The 11,164-nt window shown below is 43.0% G+C and overlaps 1 long non-coding RNA gene across 4 annotated transcripts in view; it reads right to left on the bottom strand.

Moving 5' to 3' along the window:
- LOC109387839 (uncharacterized) overlaps positions 1-11,164 on the bottom strand; it is an 87,735-nt gene that overhangs the window by 72,537 nt on the left and 4,034 nt on the right. The window contains exon 3 of one of the 4 annotated variants that reach the window (XR_002125114.1): positions 7,878-7,910. The exons of the other annotated variants lie outside the window; for them this stretch is intronic. This is a non-coding gene — a long non-coding RNA (uncharacterized LOC109387839). Of the gene's footprint in view, positions 1-7,877; positions 7,911-11,164 lie in introns of those variants that run through there. 4 annotated transcript variants of the gene reach the window in all.

The following is an 11,164-nucleotide window of genomic DNA, read 5'->3' as shown; positions in this document are numbered from 1 at the left end:
ATATATATATATATATATATATATAAAGTAATAAAAGGGCCTCTGCAGATCTAACGAAGGTTATCGAGCAGGTTGACCTGAAAATAGGGAGGTTATCCTGGGTTATCCACAGAAGCCCCATGTCATCACACGAACCCTTAGTGCAGGAGCTGTGTGCAGGCTAAAGGCAGAAAAGAGGAAACGGGACTAAGGTGGCAGAGGGCAAGTTGGCGAGATTAGAAGCATGACAGGCACTTGACCCTGGTGGTGCTGAAAATGGGAGGGGCTACGAGGAGAGCAGGAGAAGGAAGTGAATCCTGCCAACAACCCATGAACTTGAGATGAGAGCCTCAGCACCAGTGACACGGTGACTTCCGCCTTGTGAGCTCCACACAGATCCCAGCTGAGCCTGGACCTCCCACCTACGGAAACTGCGATATGGTTTCAAGCTGTTCAATTTGTGGTTATTTGTTTCAGCAGCAGTAGGAAGCTAATCCATCAACCCTGGCCCATCCCTGGTCTCTTCTTCCAAATACAATGAGAGTTCTTCTTTTTTCCCCCCAGAAATATAGATCTGGTCAGGACACACCTGTGTACCACCCTAATTAGCTTCCTACTGTTCTCTGGAAAGCCTGCAGGCTCCTTAACATAGTCTTGAAGTCTGGCATGGATTTTAGCTCCCACCAACCTCTCCAATCTCATCTTTTTCTGCGAGCTCCTAATCCTGAAATTCAGCCCCTCTGGTCTTATTTCCTTGACTCATATTGCCACGACCCCTCCTGCCTCAGGGCCTTTGCACAAGCTGGTCCCTCCACCTAGAATGTTCTTCTCTCCCCTTTTCATCTTCCGGCCACTACCAGAAGTCCTTCTGACCTCTCTGACTAAATCAAACATAGAAATTATAGGTTTCTGCAGACGTATGTGCCTCTCCTTCTAAGTAATTGTCATGGTTACAATAGGCGGTGTGACTGGCTAACCATGATCTGTCTCCTACACTACGCTGTAACCTCCCTAAGGTCAGGGAGTGTGTGTGTCTTTCCTCACCTTGGTATGAACAGCTCTTAGTAGTGCGTCTAAAACATAACCAGTTCTCAAATAATATTTCCTGGAAGAATAATTGAACCAATGAGTCACGCTGAATGAAGGACTTGGTGATCCAAGAGAGAACAGATGAGGCAACACTGGACCCCAGGAGCAAGTTCAGTCAAGTGGCCACATGTTATCCTAGCAGCTCTACAACTGCATGATGTTAATTATTCTGTGCCCAGGCAAAGTGTGATGGCTGTGTTGTAAGTTTACATTACTCAGGGGATCTTGGTTTTTCTGCCCAAACTAACACATCACTTCCTCACAAATATGCATCCTGTCTCATCAAATAAATTTAGTCAATATTTAATGGGTGATGACCAAGTACAAGACACTGGTACTATGTGCCCCAAATGATATAAACCTACCCTTGATTTGTGTATTGAACTTCACACTTTATAAAAGATACTTTTGTATACATTGCATTATCTCCTGGAATCCTCACAATAACTTTGTAAAGCACTTGTTTATTTTTTTTTTTGCCTTTTTTTTCAGTTCAGCACAGATCAAATCAGAGAGTCACCGCTAACAGGTTAACCGACGTGTGCACGTTGGAAAAACTTGGAAGTGGCATAACTCAATCTCAGGTCTTCCTGCTCCACATCCAGTTTTCAACAGGATGGCTTCTCCAGGTAAGAACCAAGCCTTCCCCTCCCGTGTGTTTCCCTTCTCTCCACCCCTGCCCCCTGGTGCTCAGCCCACGTGCCTGACAGCGCTCTGGGCAACCATCTACCACACGTGGTGTAATTTCTATTTCTGTCTGCCACTGCACGTCCCAAAGATGAGAGGATGAACCATGGTGGGCAATCGATAATGTTTGTCAAACGGATTGTCTACGTTACCCTCATACTTCACACACCTACAAGCCAGCAGTGATTCAAGCTTAAGCTCCTCACACTCGAGACTACAAATTTCTACAAGCAAGTATTCTATTTATTGTTTGGGGCTTGGCTTTAGAGTATGCCACTTTTTACATAGTTAAGAGCTACAGGGATTGTGGAATTTCTGCGAGATGTGCTTTTTTTTCAATGAATTTACGTCATGATACCACAGGTTAATGTGAGGTGGACCTTACCCAGATTGACTGGGACACGGTCAGCACATGGCAATGAACTCAAAGATAACCTTTGCTTAACTGCAGTGGGTATAATGTCTGAGTGGTTCTGCTGAATGTACTGGAAAACCTGAAAAAAGTTCCAAAAGCTGTTTTAAATAATCGTTTCTGGCATAAGGGCATAGTCTCGCCTTGCAATTACTTGAAAAGAAATTATTTCATTCGGATTCCTCTGGTATATTCTATTTTAAAAACAAAAAACCTTAAGAGTGGGATTAATAAGCCAAAGGGTACAAACACCTTCTTTATAAGTTTCATTTTTTTCCCTGATTCTTATATTAACACATGCTTCTGTAGACAATACAGAAAGGACATAAAAGCGTCCGGAGGGAGAGAAAAAATTTACTTATAACAATCATTATTCTACCCTGAGGCCAATATTGTTAACATCCTGACACTTTCATCTCCATAATACTGCTGTTTCCTTTTTCTTAGTTGAGATGAAGTCTAGATTTTTCTACTTAACATTATGTATGTTTTCACCAATACAGCATTTGTTCCGATGCTTTTAATGAAAGGTATTGCTTCTCTGCATTACAATTCAGCAGCCTGCCCAACCGATGCAACCACTGTAAAAAATTTAGTATGACCGTCTTGCTTGTCCCTTTGCTAAACCAACATGTACAGTTTACATATAAACACCATTGCTACCATGATTGTTTTACAAAAGTGGATTCGTACACATAACTAATTTTTTCTTAACAATACACCATTTCATTTTCCCAATTCCCCTCATATAGATCTACCTCATTCCACCAAATCACTGCATAATACCCTATAGAGTGGGAGTACAATATCATAAAAACCATCTCCAATCAATGGACATTCAGGATTTTTTTCCCCCTTATTTCTTCCTGTTATAAGAAACAAAGCAATAAAAATAATAGCACATATAGAAACTATTTAAATATCTTTAAATATATACTATGTCTAATATATATTTAATGTATACTATTTAAGTCTGTAAACATATGTTGTATTTCTATATGCAAATAATGGCACTTTTATTTTTAGAAACTGTTTCTTTGCTAACCATCACCAATTTAACTAACAAATGCACATGGGCTCTTCCATTTGTTCTCCATGAGAGCAGGTCCCTCTTTGTCTGGTTCACTGCTCTTTTGCCCAAAGAGAACACAGGCTGTGGCAAAATAGAAAGCTCGCGTGAGATAAATATTTGCTGAATTGAGCTGAACCGATAACATTGCTGTGGGGGCCCTGAATTGAAACGTGCTCAGCGTGTGAGCTCTGCCGTATGATGTGCAGGTAGGTCACCTGAGTCAGGACGGAACTGGGACCTTCACAGGCCCGCCACCGGCACCCGGCCTGACCACCAGTGGGCGGTCCGAGGCCTGACCACTACGTTCGCGAACTTAATGGTCAGACTCGTATGTCTTGGAATTCAATCTCCTTTCACTTCATTTTTCTTTATGGATAAACTGGGTTAGTGGCATGTTTCTCGTGTTGCCCAGACATGTCCCATTTTAATAGACACTTTATTCTTATCAAGTGTCTAACGGGAACGTGACGTAATGAGCACACATTAGCGGCACAGCAATGTATTCAAATGACCTGTTTGTAATTATGTGAGTATCCAATGACTGTCTCTTTACAGCGCATTTCCCATGCAGAGGATGAAGCCATCATTCAATTAAATTCTTCCCACTAATTGACTCATCCTTAAACTCTTCCAAGACTCTGGGAGACTTGGTTCCGTTAGTCCACAGTCACCCTGAAAAACGCCTGGCACCATCAGAGGGGTCACGAAAGGAGGCAATACCTGTGAGTCAGCCTAAACCCATCTATGAGCAGGAAAACCAGAGCCCCTGGGGTGGGGTCAAGGACTTCCGGAAAGTCAGAGCTCAAAGTCACTCAGTAACTAACGCCTTTCCCCTCCCTACCCCATTTGAATTCCAAATAAATGAAGGTACAGAAACGTTAGGTAGATGGAGGCCACAATAGGGCATCCATTAGTAATAGAGATGGTACTGGAGGATGCGACAAAAGACATCCATGGACAAGTAGGCACCTCAATACAGCAGGCTCACCCCCTCTGGAGTCAGAGGCTCCCCTGCTGTCTGCTGCGGGGTGCCAGGCCTCCGAGCACACCTCAGGGCTCTGACAGGACAGCCTCCCCCCATGGCTCACTACTGAAAAACACACTTGTTTGCCTATCCACATGTTGCCGCCTTTTACAAGGGTTTGGGTTTTGAGATAGCAAACACCCTATGCGTTAAACTGGCTGCCCCCACGCAGGACACACACACACACCCCAAAGCGCATGGCGAGGGTCTTTCCTCAGCTCATGAGCTAGAAAAGGCCTCACTGGGAAACCATGTTTGGGGCCTAGAGGTTAAATTTAGCGTTTACAGTGCATTTTGGAATAGAACTTCTTTTTTTATTTTTTCATTCAAGTTTATTGGGGTGACAATTGTTAGTAAACTTACATAGGCTTCAAGTACACAATTCTGTAAATCAACTTCCATGTTCTGTTCACACGCTAAACTAAAGAAGGGGTTATATAGAATATAGAATAGAATATAGGATACAGAATGTAGAATATAACCTCTTCTTTAGTTTAGCGTGTGAACAGAGCAGGGACATTTTTTTTTTGTCCGTATACACTTTTTAAATCTTCACAGTACTGTATGTTTCCTGTTCACATCCTTATCTTCTTTCTCTTTAATAAGGCATTTATTCAAAGCAATAGTGGAATTCTTTTAATAACATTGACAAGTACCAGCAATGATCCAAATCTTATATGAAAAAAGTATCCTCAAGCCTATTTTACAAATGAGAAAATGAAAGTTCAGATCGATAAGTTGTTCAAGGCGATACACAGATAGGAAAGAAAAAGAATATTTGAACCCATGTCTTCCCAACTCACGCAGGGCCCTCCATCCTGGTTACTGGCACAAGTGTCTGGCATGCTTGATAAAAATTGCTTGTGTTTGGAATCATAGCTTCCATATATTCAATTTTTTTTTCTATCCACAGCAAAGAGCACATAGTAGGTATTTCGTAAATTTTTACGTGTAGGTATATAGACTATTGTGGAACTTTAGAGATGGAAAACGCCTAGTAATATTCTAGCTGAATCTGTCATTTCGTAATTTAGGAAATTAAGGCCCAGAGAAATTCTCCAAGTTTCCATAGCTAGGAGCATGCCAGAATGCAAACAAAAAACATCACTCCTCATCCACGGCCTTTCGGCATTTCCTGCTACCATTTCCTTTCACCAAGGGACTCTTGCAAGGGACAAGTGGCTCGAGTGGTTCAGCCGTGGGAGGAGCCAGCTGCTGCTTCTCCTGGGACACAGACCTGAGGGGACACAGGTCACGACTGTGTCACGGAGTCGGAAAGGCTTACAGGAAAACAACAATCATAAAACCTGGCGTTCATTTATGAGACAAGCAGCAGATAAGGCATGGGCTCTGGAGCCATGCGGTCTGGGCGAAATGTGTGTAATCTGTTGCTCGCGAGCTGTGTGAGTTTGGACAAGTGACAAGGCCTGTAAGTGCCTCAGTTTCTTTATCCGTAAAATGGAAATGCAGACTCTCACACTGCCTTTGTGACAATGAAAGGGGTCACCTACATAAAACGCACAGACGTCCCCTGGCACAGAGAGCAGCATGGGTTGCTATTGGAACGCATTGTAAGTTTCAGAGACTGTGCCAAATGTGTAAAAACCATTAGCTTGATTTACCTTCTTATTAAATATTAACTAAGATAAGCTGTTGCTACATTTTACAAACAAGGAATCTTGAGACGGGGAGAGAATGCACCACTGGGCCAAGATTCTAGAACCTGGCAATGGAAGGGATGTAACCAGGTGACAATCCCCCAGGGTCCACACTGTTAAACACTGTGCGGGAACCTACACAAAAGGGAAAGTGCTTTGGGGTCCCTACTGGCGCAGGCGCAGACTGTCTAGCCAAGGCCACTTTTGTCTAACCAAGCCTTCCCCAATTCTGTGGCCCCAAGAGGTTGGCCTGCAGTGGACTATACGGCCCTATCACCCCTAATTCAGAAAAGTCTCCATTAGCTCAGACACTGCTCTGAAATCCTGAAAGTTTGGAGTTACTCTAAGTGGATCTCAAAAGAGAACCGAGCGGGACTCCCCTGGAATTAAATGCTGTTGAAATAACTAAAATCAGGCCAACTCTGAAGTCTTCTCTTGAAAAGGAGTCAAATCACTCAAGAGTCTCCTATTCTAGGGCATATACAGGTGCATATGAGAGCTTGTATGGGTCAAACACCCAGGGTCACACGCACATCGCTATTTATCCAGGAGGCTTCTAGAAGGGAGGGACCATGAACCTTTCTCTTAACTGCAAAATGGCCATGAAAAGCACCCGCTTTGTCTCAGAGAAAGTGTCACAAATCGTGTCTAAACTTAAACTGCCAGGAACCAATCTTTTGTGTCAGCGTGTTCCACTTACATAAAGCTCCTAGAGAAATGTGAACACAAGTTTATTACAGGCTTTGTTAAATAAATTTGGACATTTCCTGCCACATGTTTAAAGGGAATTTATTGGGTTGTTGGGAAAGTCATGATGCATTTTTGCAATGAAAACCATAGAAAAAATACATCATGACTTTTCCGACAACCCAATAAAACTCTGAATGGACATGACTGCATGCTGTCAAACAGGGTATTCCAGGAATGATTGTCCCCTAACTCCAATTACTGGCATTTTCAGCTATTCTTTTCCTAATAGAGTAAAAGTCTGGTGTGTTAGCAAAGCAAGGAATTACTTCTAGAGAGTAACACTGCATCAGATAAAATAAAATGAGATTTCTCTCTCTGTCCTCCTGTCTGAAATGCATTGTTGGCTGGTATCCCCCATCCTCACTGGAAATTCCTCTGGCTACAAAGCTACTGCTTCAATTCTGGCTTATAACATGAAGAAGATGCAAAGAGTGAGTCCAGCTACAACTCAATAGGGATAATTAAATTTTAGCCTGCTAGGTAAGCAACACAATTTTTTTTATACACTTGAGATTTCTTTTTTTCAAGATTTCTGTTTTTGTCCATACTTGAAGTCTATTTCTTATCCTTTTTAAGGCTAAATGAACAATTCTAAGATGAATGACAAGAATTCCAGGCATAATAGAACCTGATTCTGAACTTCAATGGCTACATCACTGTCTATCATAGTCCATAAAATGTTTGGAACTGGAAATGACCAGGAGCTCTTCATATTTAAGGAAGGGTATGATAAGTAATAGGCGTGGAAACCCAAGTGAGATGGACCTTTAATTTCAGGTCTGGTCCTGACTTACTCTGAAACCCTAAGAAAGATGCTTATCTATGGCTTAGCTGTTCCTACCTGTGAAATAAGGACAGAGAAAAAAAAGAGTAATGCAGTAACGTGCAGAGAGACAAGACTGTTAAGAAGGCATGAAATGCAAGGTAAGTGTTATCATTAATAAGTATTTATTTGTACATCAACATGTCAGCCATAAACCAGGTCATTCATACTTGGGATTTTTAAGACGATTCGCTAGGCATGGTTTGAAATACCAAGATGTAGAAAATGTGGACTTGACCCCCAGAAGCCGACAGTCGAGCTAGAGAGATAGGAGGCACACATTAAAAAGTGTTGATTATTTCGCTGACCATCACTAAGCATTGCAGGTTGGCTGATATGGATACCACGGCCTGATATAATAGCTCAGTTCTTCATCTTGAGATGGTGATGTCATTTCTGCTCTACGTCAATCAGCGCTATACATAAGGCCACACAAAAACATGGTGTGTTTCTAAAAGCACTATGTAATATTGTATGCTGACACCAATTTGCTGCCACCCATGGGGTGTCCTACAATTCAATTCCATTCTGATGCTGACTGGGGTTAGGGTCAGATTCCACAGGTGAAAGAGCAGGACCCCCCCACACACCACCCCCAAGCTTGCCCTGATATCAGACGCTAGCTGCAAGTGAGGTCCTCGGGCTTCTGGCACTTCAGTCTGACTTGGCAACAAATTCAGAGGTTCCCATAGCCTTCCTTCAGATTCGATAATTCACTAGGATGACTCACAGGACAGAGGAAAGTCCTATACTTATGGTTACTGTTCTGTTACACAGGATACAAGTAAACGGGCAGAAGTGGTCAGGGGGGTGGGGTTAGCTCTTCTCACATCTCATTAGCATAAGCCCAGGTATGGTCCAAAGGCATTCGTTATGAATATCATAAGACACTCCTACACTCAAGAAATCCCAGGGGTGTTTGAAGGTCTGTGCAGGCAGCAGGGACAGTTTAGGAGCAGTGCCACGTGGATGATATAAACGGTGGGTACGAAAGGTGACAGGAGAGACCCTGCCAGCAGGGAAGCTAGGACAATCGAGGTCAACTTCATGAATGTGGTGAGGTACGAATGAGCCACTAGAATATGGCTGGTATCTGAAGGACAGAGATGACGCGTAAAGAGAACAACAGTAAAATGCAGAATTGAGAAAGTACAAAGGGTTATGAACTGACCAAGAGCCAGCCAATTTGACCCGAGTAGGAGATTTGGTGTGGGGCATAGTGAAACACAAAGCAGACAGCAATCACTCCTGTATACCCAAGGCTCTTTTAATCAAAAAGTCCAACCATGTATTTTCAGAAAAAAAAAATTCTAATTAGTATGGACAAAAAAAAAATAAAATAACCAACAAAAACCACTATCAGATTGCCTGCATCTGGTTTCACAATGTTATAGTCTAGTGTTCTCCTCGGAAACAAAACAAAAAACCCTTTAGAATGTCACTGTAGTCGGGTGGATAGCGAACATTCCTTGCCTACGTTATTTGGACGAAGTCTGTCAAAGGTATATAAATAATGTTTTAAATTGCTGTTACTGGCTCTACCAGCCAAAATAATGTCGTTTGGGCTCAGCTGTCCCCTTCTGTATATAAGCAAAACAGCCTCTCCACTTTCTTTCCTAGCCAAGAGAAATTAGGCTCCCATGGCTTCAGACAGCTGTCCTGTGTGTCCCTGACAGCCACCACATGAGTGCTAGGCTCTGCAGATCATTACCAAGGCCAACATCTGGCCCCACTTGCTTTCTTTCAAACACAGCTTAATTTCCCCCTGACTTTCCAGAAACAGGAAATACCATGGGCACTTCAGTGGAATTTGGGATGAAATATTTCTAAGACCAACTGCTGTGTTTATAAGACATCTTGGTGCGATGGTTAACTTTACGGATTTTTGCCTCTGGAAATTCTTTTCTCTCTATGAATAGCTGTGAGATTGCCAAGGTGCCCTGTTTTTCCATCCGGCTACAGGACTGGGCTTTTATTCATCCCCCCGAAGAATATGTTTGAGATCCACTGAGAGTCTGACCACCAACCACACAAGTGACATCTCAAATTCCGGGAGTTTTTGTTGCCTGTTCAGAACTCTAGGGTTGACCACTGCCAAGAGTGTAGCAACTTCCGCTCTCACCGGCCCTCAATAGTCTTGGCTATCGTCCCTTTCTGGAAAGGGTATTCTTTTGAGGGAGTAGGGATGGTTTCAGCAGAAACTGAAAGCTTCTTCTTCATGGGGATGCAGGGATGGATGGGGGAATGGCTAACTCTTTCAGAAAATAACAAGAGCTACTACTATTATCATTTTCCAGAAAAGGAATCCTATGCAGACTGAGGAGAAAAAGCATACAAACAATGCATATTCCTCCACTTCTAAATGCGCTTCTAACCCAAAGAGAAAGCCACAGAATGTCCTTCCCCTATCACCTCTTGCTCCTCCATCACAAGGGACGGCCCTCCACTCCAGGGGAGGTACAGGACTGAGAGCACAAAAGTCTTCTTTGCTGAAAAAGCACTGAGAGGGTGGGAATGGAGGAAGAAGATATGCAACAGGGCAAGAAATGGCAGACACACTTTAGCCACTGAAAGCGTTTTATACCTTTCTGACTTTAGAGAATGCGCACTTAGCTACTCTTGGCAGTGAAACTCTCGTCAACTTTATACGTCTTCTTTTCTCAGCCCTGAATTTGGGGTTGTTGGCTGGTTAACGACTTATGACTAAGGAAACACAGTTTTCTCAGATGCTTACTTAACATTTCAGTTTTGAAATTTAATTTAAGTTTGTATTACGTGGAAGTGATAAAGGCAGAAGAATGGAAACGCAAACAGTAAACCTAAGGATTTGTCCACATGAGGGAACATCCACAGCAGTGGATGACAGGACTCAAATCATGAGCGGTGATGTCACGGTGAAAATCTCAGGAATGAACACAGTCAGGATGACAAAGCCGGATGAGCACATCTATTTTTTAATCTGTGATGTAAAGACATTTCCTAAAAGCACTCTCTGTTTTCACTTTCTCTTCCCACCATAATTTCTTTCTCCCCGTAGAAAGATCTGGAAGTGTCCAGTCCTAAGCCCCGCCTTTCCCTCTGCACTGCCGTGTGAGAACAAAAAGCAGCATTAGCAAGCTTTGTCTTGATCTCCCCTGAAAGTCTTTTCTACACGACCCCCTTGTTCTCAGAGGACCCTAAAGTCACCCTTAAGTCTTCCATCAGAAAAGGAAAGCAAGCTCTTAAAAACCACAGTTAATCACTGCATACATGGCAATAATCAACTGGACACTGGGACGCATCCAGCTGCAGACTGGGACTCTAGAAGGAAAAAAAAGAGACAAGCTACACCAACAGCTAGCATTTGTTAGGAACCTACTATGTGCTTCCAGAGATTGCCATGCCCTGTTAGGTAATCAGAGACAGCAGCCATGTGACGACAGAAGACAGCAGGAGATGCTGGGAGCCCAAGCCAGACAACTGGGTGTTCCCACAGTGCGAGTGGCCTCCCCACCAGCCAACTTCTCCTTCTAGGCGGGCAACTTGGGTGGGACACAGGGGTTGGTAATTCTTAGAAATTAATAGTGAGTGCACATGTCAAGCTTTTATCTATTTATAAGGGGTTTATAACCTACTCATCTCTGATCATTCCTTCCTAGAGGTGAAGTCAAACGTGGGAACCTTCACACTT

Source organism: Hipposideros armiger, unplaced genomic scaffold (assembly GCF_001890085.2).
Source record: "Hipposideros armiger isolate ML-2016 unplaced genomic scaffold, ASM189008v1 scaffold_170, whole genome shotgun sequence".
NCBI lineage: Eukaryota > Metazoa > Chordata > Mammalia > Chiroptera > Hipposideridae > Hipposideros > Hipposideros armiger.
Note: the sequence above shows the minus strand (reverse complement) of the source record. Positions and strands in the feature narration are given on the sequence as shown.